We start from the raw sequence: 23,176 nt of genomic DNA on the forward strand, positions 1-23,176 counted from the left end.
CCAAACAGCAGACGGTGATAAAGTTCCTGTTGTGCGTGAAAAGAATCTGTTAGGGAAAACTGTTTGGGTATTTTCTCCTTTGGGCGAGGGGAAACCTGTCTGAGGGGTGGTTTCTGCTGAAGGTCCTGGTCATACATACTGGGTAATGCAGGAGAATGGTGAAATCCAGTGTATTCCACAGAGAAATCTAACCTTAGCTGAGAGAGTTTAAATTCAGAGTGTATAATACAAGCTGTTAGGAGTTTTCTGTTCTAGGTAACATCGGCGTCCAACACTGAAAGAATCTACGAGAGAATCTACAGTACATGAGCACGAACCCAACGTCACCTGGGAGTCCCTGTTCTCATCTCATATGTGAGGAGACAAACTGTTCTGAGCTTTTGAATCACCTACATCTGAGATAGCTGCAAGGAAGTGTGAACTGAACTTGTAATATTTATTAGTGTAAATATTGGTTTAGATTAGATCAGATAATTCTCAGCGATACTCTGAGTGAAGTAGACAGGGGTGGATTGTGCTATTTTGAAGCAGGCTAGAATGTTTTAGTGAGAGAAAGTAGATAATAGGCTGTGAAAGGAAAACAATGGTTATGTCTCCTTCCCTCACAGTCTCGCTGAAAGGTATGGGAACAAGAAAGTAAACATTAGATAACACTTTTCGCCATTTTCTCACTCTGCTTCTGGCTTCAGACTGAGCTACATCTTCCTAACCTCACTGCCACTAATCTTGCTTCTTAACCTCTTGGCTGAACCTCTTTTCTTCCTTAAGGACTGGGGTAAGGTTGAGAGGGGCAGGGGGAAGGTGCAGGGGTGATTGAGAGCCCCTCCTGGGGACTCAGGTTTCTGGGAGGGGAGTTGTGTTTCTGTATTGTTTTTACCTTGTATATTTCTGTATATAACTGTACATACTGTAAATAGCTGCTTGTATATTGTGCTAGCTGTAAATAAATAGCTTCATTTATATTCCCAGAGTCCGGCTGAGTTAGCTGAGGTGTTTCTAAAAGTGTGGGGGGGGGGCGGATAACACCTAAACCACCACAGCCTAATATTGTGAGGTTTGACTAACTGCCTTTCTGATTGGCTATTCTCATGTCCAAAAGGCAATTAATCTTGGCCCACATTGATACGAGGAGATACGCAGGTGAACAACATGTTTTTGCTTCACTCCTTTGCTTCCCCGCTCTCTGCTGTGCTCTCTCTGCTGTGCCCAGCCGTGATGCTGCTGCACACTGCCTTATTGCTTGCCTGGTAAACTCCCCTGGCACGAGTGAGCAGATCCTGGATGTCTGTATGTGATCGGCCTGTGTGGCCAGTGTGACATCATGCTGAGACTGCACAACATCCTGCCCTCTGCACCTGAAGGTCCTGCCTAGAATTCCTAGACGCATATACACAGATTGTCCAGAAGAAGCCAGGAGAACAAGGTCAGAGATTGTCTGTGTCCTTTTCCCAGAAGCCAGGAAGGTTCAAGCCTCAACGTCCAGGGAGACAGAGTCCCCTGAAAGCATTTGGGCACTCTCTGGACTGTGGCTAGCTCCCACAGGGGTAATAATAATAATAATAATAATAATAATAATAATAATAATAATAATTTGTGAGTGAATGCTTAAATGCCTCTCTGTAATTCTCTACTGACTTCTGCCATAGAGCAGAAAGAGCCTGAGCCCATCTACCGGGCAACAGCATATTTGGCTGCAAGTGGTGTTTGACCACAGGAGTAGTCTCTTCCAGTTCAATTAATCTTTATATATTTTGCTGGTTATATTAGACGTAGATATTATCCATAGAATGCTTCCATAACTGTGTAAGAACCAAAATATTATCAAAATTAGTGGTAGGGGGTGGTGAGAGTTCTGAATAGCAAAATTAATAGATAATATTCATTTTGGAAAATATCATCTCACATCAATTAATTTCCCCACCCTAACAGGAGTAATTGAGAGACCTGGGACTTTTTAACTTGGAGAGGAGGAGACTGAAGGTGACATCAACAGTGTTTATAAATCCTATGAGGACAGACTGAAAGAGTTGAGACTGTTCAGTCTGGAGAAGAGGAGGCTCCGAGGTGACCTTCATGTGGCCTTTCAGTATCTGAAGGAGGCCTACAAAAAAGCTGGGGAAGGACTTTTCAGGACAACAGGAAGTGACAGAACTAGGGGGAATGAAGCAAAGCTGGAGATGTGTAGGTTCAGGCTGGACGTGAGGAGGAAGTTGTTGCTTAGCGTGAGAATGGTGAGAGCCTGGAATGGGTTGCCCTGGGAAGTGGTTGAGGCCCCGTCCCTGGAGGTGTTTAAGGCCAGGTTGGATGGGGCTGTGGCCAGCCTAATCTAGGTAGGGTGTCCCTGGCCATGGCAGGTGGGTTGGAACTAGATGATCCTTGTGGTCCCTTCCAACCCTGACTGATTCTATGATTCCATGATTCTATGATTCCATGAAATATGCAAAGGGTGAGTGCTAAAAGGATGGAGTCAGGCTCTGCTCAGTGGTGCCCAATGACAGGACAAGGGGCAATGGGTTGAAGCCAAGGCACAGGAAGTTCCATGAAAACATGAGTGAAGGTTTTTCAGTGTGAGGTGACAGAACACTGGAACAGGCTGCTCAGAGGGATCATCGAGTCTGCTTCTCTGAAGATATTCAGGACTTGCCTGCATGAATTCCTGAATGATCTGGTATAGGTGATACTGCTCTAGCAGAGGCCTTGAACTAGGTCTTTTGAGGTCCCTTCCAGCTCCTAACCTTCTGTGATTCTGTGATTCTGTGTGTCATGGAGGGGTTTTCTCTATTCCTCCCCTGTTGGGGGGGGTGAGAAATTAATTTGAGATGGTATTAATTTTTTATATTTTTTTTAATTAAAATTAATATTTACAAATTTGTACCACGCCCAACCACTATGAAATCAGGGTCCATTTGCAAGTTTATGAAAACAGTTTGGGATATATATTTACAGGGAATTATTATTAACTGGAAATATCAAATTATCAACAACTATAGACAGAGAGAAAGATTCCCTTAGGCTTAATGCCTCTTAACAACTCTAGTGTCTGCCCAGCAAGGGCTGGAACTGTGTCTGCTCTTCAGATAGAGGTAACTTATATTACAAAGGAATTAAAGTTTGCCTAGATGTGTTGCTCTCAAGTATTAATTATTAATCACCCTCCCGGGATCGTCACAGTGTACGCCCAATATTCGGGGTCTTGGTAAAGCTGGTATCTGTCCTGGCTTGCAGGAGATGATAAGGGTTCCCAGTCTCTGGGTTAAATAGGATTTTCTGACCTTCTCTCCTGATGTGGTCTCTGCCTTGGAGCTGCAGCTTCTTCTGGATGCTGTGTCCAGGGATGATCAGCTGGCAGGTTTTCCCCAGTGCAGGAGAAGGATCTGTCCTTGCAGCTTCCAACACAGTCTCACATCTAGCAGGCTGTGTTTGCAGGTTTGCAGGCAATCTGAGGGTCTTCTGGCTCTGGACCTTTCCAGACTTAGCTGATAAGCAGTATATGCCGGGCAAGTAGGGCCTGCCAGGCTTCAGGGAGACAAGCTCCGTAGATAAATGCAAGGCAGCAAGCCAGTATGTACAGCTGCTCTTGAGCTTAAGCAGGGGGCTCTCAGCTCCCCATATATTTATGCAATGCAGGAGTGCATGTGTTCTGCTTCTCAAAGGGTTTGCAGACAGCTTAACTGCGCCTTGAGATCAATGCAAGCGGTCTGAGCCTCAGTAATGTTTGCAAGTGAGTAAGGCCTGATCCTGTGTCTAGGCTATGCAAGCAGGTCAGGGCAGCAGGGTGCTGCTGTGGATCTGAGTCTGAATGCTCTGAGTGCTCCGAGCTAATGAACAGTCTGACCACGTGGTGCTGCTATGCACCCCTCTTTACAGACTCTGGGCCGAAATTCGTGGCTCATCTGGACATCTACAGTGACCAATCAGGCTGGCAGTAAGCCAAAGCTTACCCCAATAGGCAGTAGAAACATGCGGACCCTGGGGTACACAGACTGAGCGTGTATGTGTGTGTTACACAACCTGTTTACTGCCTTGTGGGTCCTGGCAGAAAAACATGTCCAGGCATGTAGAGGCATAGAGAAGCCTCAGTTTTGAGGCTGCTGCCCCTCCACCACACTGAAAAGAAGAAAAATGCTGTCATGGTCCATTAATAGATAATATGCTAGCATCCGAGTGTGTCAGCCTTTGTTTTCTCTAATCTGATAGGAAAATTGCATGAAATTTTTCAAGATCTTATCTTATTAGGACAACCAAATGTTAAAATGTTATGATACCAATGTAATGTGATAAAAAATGGCTAACGTCACAGCTGCTAATACATTACATGGGCCATGTAGATAAAGTTTATGTTGTTTTCACATACATTGAGGGACTATTTTTACTTCTTTTTTTTCTTTCCCATAGAGAGTGGGAAGTGACAAAGGGAAAAGAATTAGAGGTAAAAGAGGTAAATTGATGTCTTGAACATCATTGAATGCTCTTTCTTGTGAATTTTGTGAATGTCAGTAGTGCTCCTTGGTCAAAATCACACCAAGTTCAGTGGGATCAGTTCTGCAGTAGATTTATTCTCTTCAGTTAAGTACACTAAAACTGTGCCTTAATTTTCTTACAAAAAGATGTCTTTCAAAAGTAAAGCTGAAATTTACTTTGTTTTTCTTTTCTTTTTTTTTTTTTTTGTTTAAGCTATAGTGGATCTGAACATCACCCATTCACCCCCTCTGCTCCCCCCAGCTTAAAATTCACCCAGATTAAACTCAGCCAACTGAAAGTCAAAGAATTAAGATTTATATTTACAGCTTAGCACAATTTACAAGCATGGATATACAAGATATTACACATATTTACAACTATCTTCTCCCAGGCAACCAGACACAGAACAAAGGGACACAGTCTCAAGTTGTGATTTGCCATTGGAATGGGCTGCCCAGGGAAGTGGTGGAGTCACCATCCCTGGAGATGTTCAAGAAAAGACACTTAGTACTATGGTCTAGTTGACTGGATGAGGCACTTAGTGCCATGGTCTAGTCGATTGTATAGGGCTGGGTGATAAGTTGGACTAGATGATCTTGGAGGTCTCTTTAAATATATGAATGGCAAGAGAAGAGCCAAGGACAACCTCCGGTCCTTGTTAGATAGAGAGGGGAATATAGTGACAAAGGATGAGGAAAAGGCAGAGGTGCTTAACACCTTCTTTGCCTCAATCTTCACTAGTGGGACAGGTTGTCTCCAGGACAGCTGGACTCCTGAAGTGGTGGATGGAGTCAGGGACCAGTACAGTCCCCCTCTAATCCATGAGGAAGAAGTAAGGGACCTGCTGCGTCATTTGGATTCTCACTAGTCCATGGGACAGGATGGGATCCACCCTAGGGTGCTGAGAGAGCTGGCAGCTGAGCTGGCCAAGCCACTCTCCATCATTTATCAGCAGTCCTGGCTCACTGGAGAGGTCCCCGAAGACCGGAAGCTGGCCAATGTGATACCCATTCACAAGAAGGGTCGTAAGGAGGAGCCAGAAAACTACACACCTGTGAGCCTGACCTCAGTGCCAAGCAAGGTGATGGAACAGGTCATCTGGAGTGCCATCACAAAGCACCTACAACATGGCCAAGGGATCAGGCCCAGCCAGCATGGGTTTAGGAAGGGCAGGTCCTGCCTCACCAACCTGATCTCCTTTTATGATCAGGTTACCTGCCTGGTGAATGTGGGGAAGGCTGTGGATGTAGTCTACCTGGACTTCAGCAAAGCCTTTGACACTGTCTGCCACAACAAGCTCCTGGCCAAGCTGGCAGATCATGGTTTGGACAGATTCACTCTGTGCTGGATCAAGTACTGGCTGGATGGCAGAGCTCAGAGAGTGGTGGTGAATGGTGCCACATCCAGTTGGCAGCTGGCACTGGTGGTGTTCCCCAAGGATCAGTGCTGGGCCCAGTCCTGTTCAATATCTTTATTGATGATCTGGACAAGGGAATTGAGTCCAGCATCAGTAAGTTTGCAGATGACACCAAGCTAGGAGCAGATGTTGATCTGTTGGAAGGTAGGAGAGCCCTGCAGAGGGACCTGGACAGGCTGGATGGGTGGGCAGAGGCCAATGGGATGAGATTGAACAAGGCCAAGTGCAGGGTTCTGCACTTTGGCCACAACCCCAAGCAGCACTATAGGCTGGAGACTGAGTGGCTGGAGAGCCGACAGGAGGAAAGGGACCTGAGGGTACTGATAGATAGTAGGCTGAAGATGAGGCAGCAGTGTGCCCAGGTGGCCAAGAGAGCCAATGGCATCCTGGCCTGCATCAGGAACAGTGTGGCCAGTAGGACAAGGGAGGTTATTCTTCCCCTGTACTCAGCACTGGTCAGGCCACACCTTGACTGCTGTGTCCAGTTCTGGGCCCCTCAATTCAAGAGAGATGTTGAGGTGCTGGAGCATGTCCAGAGAAGGGCAACAAAGCTGATGAAAGGCTTGGAACACAAACCCTCTGAGGAGAGTCTGAAGGCGCTGGGGTTGTTTAGCCTGGAGAAGAGGAGGCTCAGGTGTGATCTTATTACTCTCTACAACTACCTGAAGGGACATTGTAGCCAGGTGGGGGGTGGCCTCTTCTCCCAGGCGACCAGCAATAGAACAAGGGGACACAGTCTCAAGTTGTGCCGGCGAAAGTATAGGCTGGATGTTAGGAGGAAGTTCTTCCCAGAGAGAGTGATTTCTCATTGGAATGAGCTTCCCAGGGAGGTGGTGGAGGCATCGTCCCTGGAGGTCTTCAAGCAAAGACTGGATGAGGCACTTAGTGCCATGGTCTAGTTGACTGGCTAGGGCTGGGTGCTAGGTTGGACTGGATGATCTTGGAGGTCTCTTCCAACCTGGTTCATTCTATGATTCTATGATTCCAACCTGGTTGAATATTGTCACAAGTGGTATTGAAACAGCTAAGGTTCTCAACTACTTCTTTACCTCTGTCTTCACTGCAAAGATTTCCAGCCACACTCTTGAAACTATGGAAGATAATGGCAGGGGCTGGAAGGAAGAGGTGCCCATCATAAGTGAAGATCAGGTTCGCGATCACCTGAAGAACCTGAAAGTGTTCAAGTCAATGGGACCCAATGGGATACACCCATGGGTGCTGAGGGAACTGGCAGATGAGGTTGCTAAACCAGTCTCTATTATATTCCAAAAGTCCTGGCAGTCTGGTGCAGTCCCCACTGACTGGAAAAGGGGAAACATAACTCCCATTTTCAAAAAGGGTAGGAAGGAGGAGCCAGGGAACTCCAGGCCAGTCAGTCTCACCTCTGTGCCTAGTAAGATCATGGAGCAGATCCTCCTGGAGACACTACTGAAACAGAAGAATAGTGAAGAAGTGATTGGCTACAATCAGCATGGCTTCACCAAGGGCAAATCCTGCCCGACAAACCTGGTGGCCTTCCATAAACAGGTCACAACATTCATAGATGAGGGGCAAACAACTGATGTCATTTACCTGGACCTGAGCAAGGCCTTTGACACTGTCCCGCACCACATCCTGGTCTCCAAGCTGGTGAAATATGGGTTCGATGGGTGGGCCATGAGATGGATAAAGAACTGGCTTGATGGCCTCACCCAAAGAGTGGCTGCCAATAGGTCCATGTCCAAATGGAGGCCACTGACAAGCGGAGTCCGTCAGGGATCAGTCCTGACACCAGTCTTGTTCAATATCTTTGTTGATGACAAGGACAGTGGCATTGAATGCACCCTCAGCAAGTTTGCTGATGACACCAAACTGTGTGATGCAGCAGACACACTGGAGGGAAGGGATGCCATCCAGATGGACCTGGACAGGTTGGAGAGGTAGGCACAATCCAACCTCATGAGGTTCAACAAGACCTAGTGCAAGGTCCTGTATCTGAGTCAGGGCAATCCCAAGCACAAATGCCGTCTGGGCAGTGAGTGGCTGGAGAGCGGCCCTGAGGAGAGGGACTTGGGGGTGCTGGTGGACAAGAGGCTGGATGTGGCTGTGGCTAGCCTGGTCTAGGGTACAGTGTCCCTGACCATGGCAGGGGCATTGGAACTAGATGATCCTTGTGGCACCTTCCAACCCTGACTGATTCTATGATTCTAATACGCTTGTTTAAAATAATGCAGAAATACAAGATCCCTGCCAGTAGGCAGAGTGCCCAGGAAGGGCTCCCAACCACCCTTCCACCTTCTTTACACACCTTACATTTCCTATACATGCAAGGTGATCTGGAAAGGTCAGCAAGAGGTGTTAGAAGGAGAATGATTAGTTGGAAGACTGCAGGGTCAGGTAGAAGTGTTAATACGGCAAAAGCCAGGCAGTGACTGTCTTATCTTTGTTTGTGTCCATGTTTTTATATATCCCAGCAGAATGAATGGGTAATACAGACATCACCTTATTTTCTTATCACAGCCAATGATCTAATTTTTGTCATTGAAATATTCCAGTTAGTCTCAAACCAGCACATGAGGCAACAGTCCATCTAATTCCTGCCAGAGAATATGGGTAAGAGTTGCCCAGACTTTCATAAAAAAGGTAGCTATCCATGTTTGAGGCAACTAATCAAAATTCTGTAGCTTGCAGTTAAGTCGTGAGTTTTGAGGTGATCATCTGAGCCACTGATCAGTTGATTTAAGTCCTTTCTTTACTCTAAAATATTATCTGAAATATTTCAGATAATGTATGCTTTATCGTTTAGAGAAGATTTTACTTGGACCAAGTCCAATGTCCAAGATCAATCCAATGCCCCAGCACCTCCAACACTCCACAGCTATCAGGGACATTATTTAGCTGATTCCTGAAGGAAAAATTTTGTGATCCAATTGATTAAAACAGCATCTTCAAAGACAATAGCTTAATAAGAAAGAGATTCTGTTCCTCAGCACAAACTGAATCTTTGCATTGTTCCCAGGCTTTAACTTTCATTCTGAAAGTGGAAGCACTTCTGAAGAAGAAAAAGTTATATGACAAAATTTCTGGTAGTGTATTTTATCATGCCCATGCTTCTGAAGACCAGAGGATGAGCGTTGGATGCTTAGAATCCATTAATCAGCTTGGAAGAGTAGGATGAGGTTATACCTTCCCCTGTCACCAAATCTGATGGATCTTGAGGCAGCACAACACAAGATCAGGACAAGCAGATTTACCGCAGATCTTTGAAGCTGGAAGGTTTTTATCCTAAACAAGGAAAGGAGGAATGTCCCAGAGGACTGACAATAGTATTGAATTAAGTGACAAAAAAATAACCTTTTCCTGTTGGGAGATGTTTTAACCCCTTAGCAAGTGATGGTGTTTCTATCATTTTTAAGGTCTGAACAGTAGGCTACCCAAGTTCATTAAGTTTCTTAGTGTGCCTGAGGGTTAACATAACTTTGGTATTTCTTTACCATTGTGTTTGAATGTTCTTCATTTTGCTCTGTGTTTCCTCTATTCAAAAACACTTTTACCATGCAAAGCTAGGTAAGAAACTGCCACACACAATAATGTAGTTTGTGTATTTGGCAATGCAGTTTTAAAAGAACATATAAAGCAGAGCCCACTCTTATCTATTCTTTCCTGTTTCACTTATTCCAGACCTTGTGTCTCCTAAGTACATTGCCAAAAGCATGCACGCACACGAACATAAATCTTGAAATTAAGGTCAAAACATCACACTTCAGAATGCTTGAAGTAACTGTGGTTTGGGTTTTTTTAAGTGTTATTTATGACTTGCATTCTCTGCCTCTCTTCTGTCTCTCTTTTTTATCCTTATATTAAAACTATGGGAGATTATTTGAGAAGATTATATTCAGAGTGGCAGTGCTGAGTTTTAACTTTTATCTTAGGATAACATTTCATACCCTGAAAAAAAAGACCTTTTTTATTCCAAGATGACATTATCTATGGCTTACAGAATTATTATGATGATTGGTTGGAGGGCTTGGCTCAGGAAATCTAGCCTTGACACACATTACTTTTATGGAAAAATAAATTTATCTCAATTGACTCTTAATGTCATCTGAAGAGAGGAACTATTTTAAATTAGCTACCAGACACAGAAATAATCCTAGCTGAAATGGAATTTATTTCATGAAGACACGAATTGGTTAACCTGGATTTCAGGTGGTACAAGTGTTTTAACACATCTTGTTACTACATGGAATCTATTTCAGACAGGCTTTGGAGAGAGCCTGTGAATTCTGCTCATGCATTCAGTACCATAACCTGGTATTCTCAAAGTGTTTGTGGAAAGCAAGATATATTGTGCCTCTGACTTCTGTGAGGCTCTTTGGAGAGCTTTATAGTATCAATGCAACAAATTAACTGAAATAACAGCTGTGCTAATTACTGGCAAGTTTTAAAAGCTGAGACTTGTGTTTAGGGTTTTTGAAATGTCAGTGGACTCAGCTAATTACCACATGCTGTCACAGTGAGAGCAGCCAGATCATGTTATCAAGGCCTTTGTTGTCCAACGGCAAGGAAAATAATGAGAGTAAAATACTCAATACCTGAAATAAAGGCTGTGAGCAGCAGATGCCAAGTCCAGCTCCTTCTCCTGAGTGCCAGCCTGGTACAAGAAGCAGAAGAGTGTATTTGGATTTGACAATTAGGCCCTGGGCACCTGGTAACTCTCTCTGTCTTTGGGTTAATTTTTATCAGATTTTAAAGTGGCTCCCTCTTGGAAAGTCGAATTTCAAAACTTGTTTGCATGAGACATTTTTAATCTTACTCAGTTCACTCTGACCAAGTTAAGTAGTCTGAACACCTCTTTCTAACAAGAGTAGGACTCCTAAAATGTCACTGCTTTGAACATCTCCCTGTCCCGTTAACCTGAACATCCTTTCACTTTTTGCTAGAATAAAGCTGGGTAAAAGAAGTGAAAACAGTGGAGCTATACCAAGCAAGAACTCTTTAAGAGTTCTTCAGAATTCTGGTGAACTCATCGAAGCGCAATGGATGTGTATGGGGAAATAATTAGTTTAGTATTTGGCATAATGGAAAACTAAACAAGCATCAACAAAACAAAACAAGCACACAAAACCCAAAAAGCATCAACCAAGACACCATCAATATCAGGGGCAACACTGTAACCTGATCACATTTTTTGATATTCTGATTTTTTTTCCCCCTGAACATCTAAAGTTTACTATATATTTTCTCACTACTGCCTGGCTGTTCAGTTACCCATGAAAAAAACTGAATTAGTCACCAGTGCAATGCATTTACATTAAATTCCACACTCAGGAAAGACAGGCAGACATGCTCTGCCTTCATTTTGACACATCAGCTATGGCATACACAAATCACAAGCTTTAAATTTCCACTATCACATGCTCCATTATTAGCCACACAGATAGAGGAGCAAGCTTGAAATAAAACTGCTTTGCTCCACCTGGGAGCTCAATAATATCCCATATAAATCAGGATTGGTTGTATGGTTTCCTGCACACATCCCATGGATTCACTTTGCAGAAGGCATTGACCATATCACTTTCTTCCCTCTTTGTATCTGAAGAGTTATGCTGCTCTGGGAGGGGGAAAAGGGGAAAGAAAAGGAAAAAAAATAGAGGTTATGAATATTGACAGGGAAGATATTCTTTGTTTATTGAAGTCTTGTTTACAGAAAAGCTCTTCACAGGATACCCCCTAAGTCTAGAGGTCCTAAACCGGTGTCAGTGAGCTGTCTGGGTATTTTTTCCCACGTATTGCGCTGCTATTCTGTCAACAATGGGGACCCATTAACATTTGGCCCTTCAAGTTAGTGCAGCCCTAGCCTCAGTGGCAGGACGTCTGCTCAATATGTAAAATAATAGAATGAATGGATTCCTTGGGAACAATGATACAAGACCTGGCTGAGCTAACTGTGACAGCATGTGGTAATTTTCCAGCCCACTGACCCTGTCAAGAGAGCTGGAGCACAAAGCTTAGACTGTGAGGCAGGTTGATCTGAATGGCTGCAAACAAGTGCAGAATATCTGATGATGTCATACACACAATTTGACAGATGGGGCAGGGCATTTGTTTGTTTTGGTTTGCTATGTTTTAAACTTGTACTTAACTGTTTGTTTTTTTCTACATACTTGCCTGTGGTGGGAATAACACAGAAAGCCACAGACTCTTTAAAAGCATGTCTTGGAAGGGTTGTCATGTGCTAGGTTTAGGAAGCAAGCTTATTTCCTGCTGAAAAATGTGCAGTGAATGTTCTGGGAATGGCAGGAGAAAGTTGCTACAGAACGACGCATTATCTCTGTATTCAGCCCCCGGCCTGTGTTTTGAATCTAGCTCCCCCTTGAATCCTAACACACGCTTTGAATAGCATAAAGAAGTATTGTCATTGCCTCAGTCTAGTCATTACATCAGAGAAACAGACAGTCAGAGATATCTACATGGGTTACTAATTCTGGTTTGGTGTCTGGGAATAAAAAGTATTAAAACAAGTTCATTTGACTATTGCAGAATTGATGTGTGTGTGTTTGCAGCTTTAGACACTGTAAACGCACTTAAGCACAAGCATACACTAACACAGTTACGTATCTCCAGGACCATGTTTAAAAGTTTACATAAATGTGAGCTGGGAAGAGATACAGCACAATTGGCTCTGAATCATCATCACTGTGGGTTCTGCACAACTTTATATCTGAACAAACATTAAAGCACAATTGCAATTCTGTGCTTGCAGCTAAAATTATAGGTACAAAACACACTTCTGAAATTTTTACCACTTCTGAAAGTGGATTAGACATTTTATGTGCCCCAGGGGAAAGATGCTATGTAGAAATTTTGAACATATTGCAATTGCATCTTTCTCTCTCCTTTCCAGTGTTATTTATCCTTTTGGCTGCGAGCCCTCTGAGACAGCGCTTGGAGCACTGTGAAATAATGACAATAGGAAGGAAGCAAAGGTACATAAATAAAAAAGAAACACTCACTGGTTAAAGAGGAATTTTCTCTAAGCTCAACACAGTTAGCCAAAGTTAAGATAAACACTGGCAATATTTTTAAATGACTAGGCACAGCCTGAGTAAACAAATCCAGAGACCACATTTTAAGGATCATGTTTTCCTACTTGCTTTCAGGGAAATAAAGTGTTTGGAGGGATGATTTTTATCACAGCTTGAAATTATCATTGTTAATGATGTGTGTTACATCTCTGCCTTTTCAGAAGCCTCAGTCTCTATTCTACCAGGGGACTACACAAGCAGAGTAGCAGGCAATCTGTGACCCAGTGTGGTTTCAGAGCAATAAGCAAATTCAAAACAGAAGCTGGCAGAAGGTTTCTCTGTACACTCATTAAATCCCTGACACCTACAGTAAAATGGGAAGTGCCAAGATTTGTTAGGATGGGGGAAAGGAGCTTGACTATCTCCTACAGAAGTCAAATTGCAGGTTGATTTTTTTGGCAAGAAATTACTTTCTGATTCTGTTTTATAGTATTCTATTAGAAATGTGAAGCAGCTTGTTCATGGCATTGCAAGTCCAGTGACCAGAGAGCAGACCCGAATGAAATATCTGGTTTGTCTTTAACAACCACTTTCAGGCTGTAAAAAAATAATTCAAAATATGCACAACCTCTGATTTTTCATTAGTACTTGCTGTACAGGAAGGAGCTTTCCAAATGGTAGGAAGTTTACCACCTTTTGTTTAATATCTAAAATCAAGACTCTTCCACCCAGGAGAAACCTCTGCTGATCAAAGAACTAGCACAATTCTGAAACAGAGAATTTTCTCTTACGATTTTTAAATGTAATTTTTGTGTCTAGTGTCTATCTTGGAGAAGAGCCTGCATCAAAGGTGCAGCAGCTTCTATGGTTTTGATGCAGGTGTCAGGATCCATGAATGCCTGCAACCTGGACACTCCCAGAAAGCTCTGAAAGAAAACAAAACTGTTGACAAACTATTGACAGGAATTCATCTTTTTCAGGTGAAGAACTCCTGTAGTGAAAATAAGCTAACAAAACAGAACTATGAGAATTGATGATGTAGATTTACAAGCTGGATTGCCTCTCTGGGAGCATGATGGCAACAGCATTCTAATCAGGAGAAAATAGTGCATCTCGATGTGATATAGAACATCAGGAAAATATTTGTAATAAGGTAGAAAACAGTTCATCAAATTTTAGTTGATAACTTTGTAATCTGAAAAAAAATGCTTTTTAACATCTGCATTTCTTAGCAAGTAAATGCCTCAAGTGCTTAATTTTTACTTGCACTAATTAGTGGTCTTCATTTTCACTATCAATTATGCCATTCTAAATATTTTTTTAAAGTTAATATCTAAGTAAAATTTAACGTAAGGTACAATGAAAAACAATAAACTGCATCTATTTTATTATGACAAACCAAAAGATTATTGGTTTAAAAAAAAATATGAAGAATAAAGAAAAGTTCCAATGGCTTTATCACATTACAGATGCATCTTTGCTTTAAAGGAGACACACTGAACCTTCCTTAGATACAGGAAACCTCATCCCCACCTTGAGTAAGTTTATTTAATACAGAGAAAATTATATTCTGTAACTAGTGGAGTTCCCCAAGGTTCACTGCTGAGTCACTGTTCAGTATCTTCATCAACGAGATTGATGAGGGGACAGACAGGCAGACAGAGTCTGTTCTGTGGGTTTGATGACAATACCAAGTTGAGAGACTTGGCTGACACACCTGAAGGCTATGTGGCCATTCAGTGATACTTGGGCTGGAGAGCTGGGCAAGGAGGAACCTGATGAGGTTCAATAAGGATAAATGCTGAGTCCTGAACCTGGGAAGGAGCAGTAAACTGCACCAGTACAGGTTAGGAGGTGATTCACTGGAAAGCAGCTCTATGGAGAAGGACTGGGGAGTACTGGTGGACAACAAGCTATCCATGGCACAACAGTGTGCCCTTGTGGCCAAGGCCAATGGGATCCTGGGGTGCATTAAGAGGAGTGTGTCCAGAAGATTGAGAGAGGTTCTCCTCCCCTTCTACTCTGCCCTGGTGACACCTCATCTGGAATATTGTGTTCAATTTTGGGCTCCAGAGTTCAGGAAGGACAGGGATCTACTGGGAAGAGCACAACAGAAGGCTACATGGAGAAACCAGGAGGGGCATCAACAGAACCTCCACGCTGGACTTCCGAAGGGCAGACTTCAGCCTGTTTAAGGAACTAATTCAGAAAGTTCTGTGGGAAAAAGCCCTTGGAAACAAAGGGGTCCAGGAAGGTTGGACCTGCTTCAAGAAAGAACTCCTGAAGGCACAGGAGCAGGCAGTGCCATTGAGCCGGAAGATGAGCCGACGAGGGAGGCAGCCAGGCTGGATGGGCAGGGAGCTGCTGAAGGAATTAAAGATTAAATAGAGAGTGTATCACCTTTGGAAAAGAGGGGAGGTGTCCCAGGAAAAGTTCAAGGAGGTTGCGAGGTCTTGTAGAAAAAAATTAGAGAGGCAAAAGCACATTTGGAGCTTAGCCTGGCCACAGCTGCCAAGGAAAATAACAAGTGTTTCTTTAAATATCTCAATGGCAAGAGAAACAACCTCCAGTCCTTGTTAGATAGAGAGGGGAACATAGTGACAAAGGATGAGGAAAAGGCAGAGATGCTTAACACCTTCTTTGCCTCAATCTTCACTAGTGGGACAGGTTGTCTCCAGGACAGCTGGACTCCTGAAGTGGTGGATGGAGTCAGGGACCAGTACAGTCCCCCTCTGATCCATGAGGAAGAAGTAAGGGACCTGCTGCATCATTTGGATTCTCGCAAGTCCATGGAAGAGGATGAGATCCACCCTAGGGTGCTGAGAGAGCTGGCAGATGAGCTGGCCAAGCCACTCTCCATCATTTATCAGCAGTCCTGGCTCACTGGAGAGGTCCCTGAAGACTGGAAGCTGGCCAATGTGATACCCATCCACAAGAAGGGTCGTAAGGAGGAGCCAGAAAACTACAGACCTGTCAGCCTGACCTCAGTGCCAGGCAAGGTCATGGAACAGGTCATCTGGAGTGCCATCACAAAGCAGCTACAGGATAGCCAAGGGATCAGGCCCAGCCAGCATGGGTTTAGGAAGGGCAAGTCCTGTCTCACCAACCTGATCTCCTTTTATGATCAGGCTACCCGCCTGGTGAATGTGGGGAAGGCTGTGGATGTAGCCTACCTGCACTTCAGGAAAGCCTTTGACACTGTCTGCCACAAGAAGCTCCTGGCCAAGCTGGCAGCTCATGGTTTGGACAGATTCACTCTGTGCTGGATCAAGAACTGGCTGGGTGGCAGAGCCCAGAGAGTGGTGGTGAATGGTGCCACATCCAGTTGGCAGCTGTCACTAGTGGTGTTCCCCAAGGATCAGTGCTGGGCCCAGTCCTGTTCAATATCTTTGTTGATGATCTGGACGAGGGCATTGAGTCCAGCATCAGTAAGTTTGCAGATGACACCAAGCTAGGAGCAGGTGTTGATCTGTTGGAAGGTAGGAGAGCCCTGCAGAGGGACCTGGACAGGCTGGATGGGTGGGCAGAGGCCAACAGGATGAGATTGAACAAGGCCAAGTGCAGGCTTCTGCACTTTGGCCACAACAACCCCAAGCAACACTATAGGCTGGAGACTGAGTGGCTGGAGAGCAGCCAGGAGGAAAGGGACCTGAGGGTACTGATAGATAGTAGGCTGAAGATGAGGCAGCAGTGTGCCCAGGTGGCCAAGAGAGCCAATGGCCTCCTGGCCTGCATCAGGAACAGTGTGGCCAGTAGGACAAGGGAGGTTATTCTTCCCCTGTACTCAGCACTGGTCAGGCCACACCTTGAGTGCTGTGTCCAGTTCTGGGCCCCTCAATTCAAGAAAGACATTGAGGTGCTGGAGCATGTCCAGAGAAGGGCAACAAAGCTGGTGAAGGGCCTGGAGCACAAATCCTATGAGGAGAGGCTGAGGGAGCTGGGGTTGTTTAGCCTGGAGAAGAGGAGGCTCAGGGGTGATCTTATTACTGTCTACAACTACCTGAAGGGAGGATGTAGCCAGGTGGGGGGTGGCCTCTTCTCCCAGGCGACCAGCAATAGAACAAGGGGACACAGTCTCAAGTTGTGTCAGGGTAGGTATAGGCTGGATGTTAGGAGGAAGTTCTTCCCAGAGAGAGTGATTTGCCATTGGAATGGGCTGCCCAGGGAGGTGGTGGAGGCACCGTCCCTGGAGGTGTTCAAGCAAAGACTGGATGAAGCACTTAGTGCCATGGTCTAGTTGACTGGATAGGGCTGGGTGATAGGTTGGATTGCATGATCTTGGAGATTTCTTCCAACCTGGTTGATTCTATGATTCTATGATTCTATGATTTTATGATTAAGGGGCTGAAGCACTGTCCTGTGAGGAGAGGTTGAGGGACCTGGGGCTTTTTGGTCTGGTGAAAAGAGTGAAAGAGGATGTGATGGTTTGGGTGTTCCCCGCCCTGCCCCACACTTTAGAAATACCCTAGACTAGACTCAGCCGGCCCTGGGAACATAAATGTATCTATTTATTTACAGCTAGCACAATATACAAGCAGCTATTTTCAGTATATACAGTTACATACAGAAATATACAAGTTAAAAGTAATACAGAAACACAACTCCCCTTCCAGAAACCTGAGTCCCCAGGAGGGGCTCTCAACCACCCCTGCACCTTCTCCCTGCCCCTCTCAACCTTACCCCAGCCCTAAAGAAGAATAGACGTTCAACCAAGAGGTTATGAAGCAAAGGTGGGTTAGTCAAAATGGAAGGTGAGGTTAGGGAGATGCAGTTCAGTCAGAAGCCCAAACCAGGGTGAGACAAAATGGCAAGAGTGTTATCTAATGTTTTCATTTCATCTTCAGCACGACTCTGAGAGAAGTACACATCACCATTGTTTTCCTTTCACAGCCTATGATCTAGTTCATTTCACCAAAATATTCTAGCTAGCTTCAAACTAGCACAGGGGATCTAATCAATGTTTATAAATATCTAAGGACAGGGTGTCAAGAGGGAGGGGACGAACTCCTCCCAGTTGTGTCCTGGGTTAGGACAAGGGGTAATGATTATAAACTACACATAAGGAGGAACTTCTTCATTGTAAGGGTCATGGACCACAGGAAAAGGCTCCCCAGAGAGGCTGTGGAGTCTCCATCTCTAGAGGCTTTCCAGACCCATCTGGATGAGTTCCTGTGCAATATGCACTAGATTCTATGGTCCTGCTCTGGCAGGGAGGTTGGACTCCATGATCTCTGGAGATCACTTCCAACTGCTAACATCTTGTGATATTTTCTGCAGAAGACAAGTACTGGTTCCTGCAAAGTCTTCTACATGTATATATGTATTATTATAGAGTGAGTCTGCAGCATTGTTCCATTTTTTTTTCACACCTATATTCTTCCTTTTTGCATGCACATACACAAGACTTTTCCTCTGTTCATGCCTTACTTTCTGTACAGTGGTGTTGTCTTCAGTTCGTCACTTTTACAAAGAAGAGACAGCATTTTTTAGGATGTATTTCAGGAGTTGTGTGCATTCCCTCTTTCCAGCTTCTCCAAACTGACCATTCTAAGGACCACAAGCAGAAGCTGTAGACCTAATCTTGCTACCTTGCCAAAACTCCCATCAGCAGGAAGTTAGTGAGAGGTGAGATGCAGAGGTGGAGATACTTAGAGTTTAAGACATACACAATGTTTTCCCTTCAGAAATGCCTGAAGAAATACCATAAATATTGATGGAAAATGGAAAGGAATGCCAACACAGGTGTCAATGCTATGCTAGAAACCATTTCCCAGCTGTACTTGTATCTATAGTCATCAAAACTACTACAATACAAAATATGGGAGGTATCTGTATAGCTCACAACTCTGAGAGTTTGCAAACTTGTATGAAAGTGTTTAAATATTTTAAGATGTGGGCAATAATGAAGCTAGAGGGACAGTTCAGTACTAAATATCTACCTAGGCAAAAAACTGATGTTAAAAAACACATTTTAGGCCAATGCCATTGCAGAAATTTCATCAGAAAGTAATCCATCATAACTTCACACTTATGTCATTATGTCAATATGGAATTTGAAATAATAATTATTTCTGTATATCTGAATAACCTTAAGGTTTTTTTCTTTTCTATTTTGGTTTCAAGTGTTTTTGTTGTTTTATTTGGTTTGAGGGTTTTGTTTGATTCTTTCTTTCATTGGTGGGTTTGTTTTTTTGTTTTCTATTAAGTACCGTGAAATGATCATGACAGTGAGTTATGCTATGCTCATTTGACAGAAGTTTCTGATGTGTGATCATGAACTCATGTGGAAGAAGGCATAAAGAGATGCTAATCATCTTCCTGCTACAGACTGATTCTGCTCATAGACAAACTTTGTGTTAACGTTTTCCTGAGCATTGTTCTGAAGATGGGTGGTGCTATTTATTTCACAGAATTTTCACAGAATCACAGAATTAGATTGGAAAAGATCTTCAAGATCACTGAGTCCAATCATTAGGTTCACACTGACAAGTCCTTGACTAAACCAAATCTCTCAACACATCATCTAATTACTATGAATCGCTATGGTTGGAAAGGACCACCAGGATCCTGTTAACTCCTGTTAACCTATCCAAATGCATTTCAAGAGACTTAACAATGAAATATCTGCCAAACACTGTCTGCTGACTGCAGATTGATGTCTACAAAGATGACATATTTGGAGGTGATACCTGAACGTTCATATCTGTATAGAATCATAGAATCAGTAAGAGTTGGACGGGATCACAAGGATCATCTAGTTCCAACCCCCTTGCCATGCACAGGGACACCCTACTCTAGATCAGGCTGTCCACAGCCACATCCAGCCTGGCCTTAAACATCTCCAGGGACGGGGCCACAACCAACTTCCTGGGCAACCCTTTCCAGGCACTCACCACTCTCATGCTGAACAACTTCCTCCTCACATTCAGTCTGAACCTACCCATCTCCAGCTTTGCTCCGTTCCCCCTAATCCTGTCATTCCCTGATATCCTGAAAAGTCCTTCCCCAGCTCTTTTGTAGGCCTCCTTCAGATACTGGAAGGCCACAAGAAGGTCACCTTGGAGCCACCTCTTCTTCAGACTGAACAGCCTCAACTCTTTCAGTCTGTCCTCATAGGAGAGGTGCTCCAGATCTCTGATCATCCCAGTGGCCCTTCTCTGGACACTCTCCTGCACATCCACATCCTTCTTGTAATGGGGGCTTCAGAATTGGATGAAGTACTCCAGGTGGGGTCTCACCAGAGCAAAGTAGAGGGGGAGAATCACCTCCCTCCACCTTCTGGCCACACTTCTCCTGATGCAGTCCAGGATCTGGTTGGCCCTCCAGGCTGCAAGTGCACACTGCTGGCTCACGTTGAGCTTCTTATCCACCAGCATCTCCAGGTCCCTCTCCTCAGGGCTGCTCTCAAGCCAGTCACTGCCCAGCCTGCATTTGTGTTTGGGATTGCCTCGACCCAGATGCAGGACCCTGCACTTGGTCTCAATGAACCTCATGAGGTTGGCTTGTTCCCACCTCTCCAGCCTGTCCAGGTCCCTCTGGAAGGCATCCCTGCCCTCCAGCATGTCTGCTGCACCACACAGCTTGGTGTCGTCAGCAAACTTGCTGAAGGTGCACCTAGTGCTACTGTTCATGTCACCAACAAGGATGTTGAACAATACCGGCCTCAGGACAGATCCCTGAGAGACTCCACTTGTCACTGGCCTCCACTTGGACATGGACCCATTGACAGTCACTCTCTGGGTGTGGCCATCAAGCCAGTTCTTTGTACACTGCAGTGGAGAAGCATGGACTCAGGAAACAACTTCATCCTCCTACAATCACATGATTGTGATCATGCCAGTCAGGATAACTTAGACCCAAACTCGAACCCAGTTTCATATGGGATTTGATTACAAATAAAAACTTTATTTTGAGATCTCTTTCTCCGTATTAATTATTAGGAGAGTCGTGCTTACATAGCAATACAGCTATGTATTTAATGTAGAGTTACCAGCATCCAACTTGAAATGATTACCTAATTTTCAGTCTGTAAAGGAAAAGGATATATAACCTTGTTTATGCACAAAATTGGTTTTAAATCAAATGAAGTGGTGAAAACCTATATGTGAACACATCTAAATTGGTTTACATCTGGCTTTTATTAATTTAACTTCATTCAGTTTTCACCAAATCAATGCAAATGTGTAATTAGCTTAATGGCTCTTGCTTTTCCAGAACAATAATCTTTCATTCTTGACAACAGGGAGCTGTTTTCATTTCCTACAGATTCCAAAGGAGGCATAGAGCTGCTTTCGTACCATTGTTTTTACTATTCCACTATTCTTTCCTTTGACCATGTACGGGCTGAGTCTGTACATTAAGTAGCTGAAAGGACATGCCATGAGGGCAGGTGCAAGGTAACCTAAAGAAAGAAACTTTTCTGCTTTTTTCAGGCATGCATAAAAGAATACCCAGAGAAAAACACAGAGCAGGCCTCTCATACCAGCTTCTGAGTATTTTTTGGGTGTTAATTTCTCCATCTAATCTATGACATTTGTCACTTAACAAATAATCCAATGTTGCCCTTTCCCAGGCATTCATTCCCTTCATTAATTAATGTGGGATTTAGCTATTTTCTTTCTTCCAATTAAAATAGGGATTTCTTGCTTCAGAATAACATTGTGAATCATGATTTTGTCTAGGCTAATAACAACCACTTCTCCTTTGAGATCCTTCCAGCAGAGTTATGAGATGGTCTCTTTATTGTCCTGTGTTTATTCCCCCAAACTACTGGTGTTTAAGAACGTGTTTATGCAGCAGGGAATCCTGAAAAGTGCTGTGGGATTGATGGAAATTTCCAAGTGCTGTCAGTGCCCACCAAAGGCAACAGCTGTGGACACAGCTGGCATGTCGCTAGGTCTTCTGCACTTCACAGATTCCCTCCTTGAAATTGATTGAAAGTTGTTAAGAAGAAAAAACATATTTCACACAAAATTGGCACATTACACATTAACTCTGTGCTCTGAACTTTTTTGTGTCTTTTATTTTCTGTAACACACTGTTCCTTGGAGGAAGGGAGGAATCACAATTGAAATACATTTTAGGATCTATTTTATGTAATGGATTGGATGTCACAAGAAGAAGAGCTGAAGCCAAAGAGTTCAACCTCAGGCCATGGGAACATCACCATCTTACAAAACAAAAAAAAAGCAATTTTTAGCTTTACCAAATGCAGTCATTATGTGACATCCTTTTCCATAAATCATTTCAAAGTTATTTTCAATGGTGATTTAATATAAACCTACTTTTCTACCCCAGCATATCTGTGGTATGAAACACCAAAGCAAACCAAGAAAACTGCTTTTGTTAATTCACTCTGGAAATATAAATCAATGGGCTGGTAGTCAGTTGCCTTTGGCATGGGAGAACTGTTGGAGAAACTAAGTGCTAAAGAATAATCTGAAATCTTCAGCAAATTACATACTATTAGCACTGATGGAAACCACTGTCGGGGAATGGAGTTTGTCTGGGTTTGGGGGAAAGGAAATATGAGGCCGAATTTAAAGAGTTTAAATTATTTAATATTATACACACTAGAAATCCCCCTCCCCAAACTTATTTATAAGTTTCCCACGCAAGTTCTTTGTAAGCGGTTGCAAATTAAAATACAGAATGTCTATGCATAACAAATTAGGAATATAGTGAAGGTTTGAAAAGGATTTAGGACGAGAGTCTGTGGCATGAAAAGGTTCTTCTGGAAGGCTTTGAGAGATTATTCTGGCTTAGATCAAGTTTCTCAGTTACTCACTGGCCGAATGCAGTTTGAAAAGTCCCAAACACTGTGGATTGAGGCGCTCTGTCTGAGCTTCCGCGGGTACGGGCCAAGCTGGGTACTTGCGTTCGGAGGCTGGCGAGGCGCGGATCGGGGCGCTGACAAGTCGTCTATGTAGCCGTGCCGTGTCGAGCCGAGCCGTGCGATCAATGCGAGTGCCATGTGTGTGTGTGTGTGTGTGTGAACGAGCGGTGCAAGCGAGCTGCAAGAGTGCAGGACCCAGGCTAGCTCAGCTGAAACGCGCTTTCTCGCAGCCTTTTTTCTCCTCTTTTCTTGAGGCTCTCTCGATCTGAGGAGCCCAGAGGGAGGCAGGGAGCGGCAAGCAGGCGCTAAGTACTCGCAGGAAGGTGAGTCAGAGGGCGGTGCCTGGCGAGCAGCACATTTAAACAAGGAGCTCACTGCTGTCTCTGCTCAGCGCAGCACAGCGCCGCTGGTAAAAAAAAAAAAAAAAAAAAAAAAAAAAAAAAAAAAAAAAAAAAA

At 43.9% G+C, this 23,176-nt stretch overlaps 1 pseudogene; it reads right to left on the minus strand.

The window, feature by feature from the left end:
• LOC135192927 (5-azacytidine-induced protein 2-like) overlaps positions 1–22,858 on the minus strand; it is a 105,078-nt pseudogene extending 82,220 nt beyond the window's left edge.
• Positions 22,859–23,176: the final 318 nt, after the last annotated feature.

Source organism: Pogoniulus pusillus, chromosome Z, assembly GCF_015220805.1.
Source record: "Pogoniulus pusillus isolate bPogPus1 chromosome Z, bPogPus1.pri, whole genome shotgun sequence".
In the NCBI taxonomy this organism is placed as follows: domain Eukaryota; kingdom Metazoa; phylum Chordata; class Aves; order Piciformes; family Lybiidae; genus Pogoniulus; species Pogoniulus pusillus.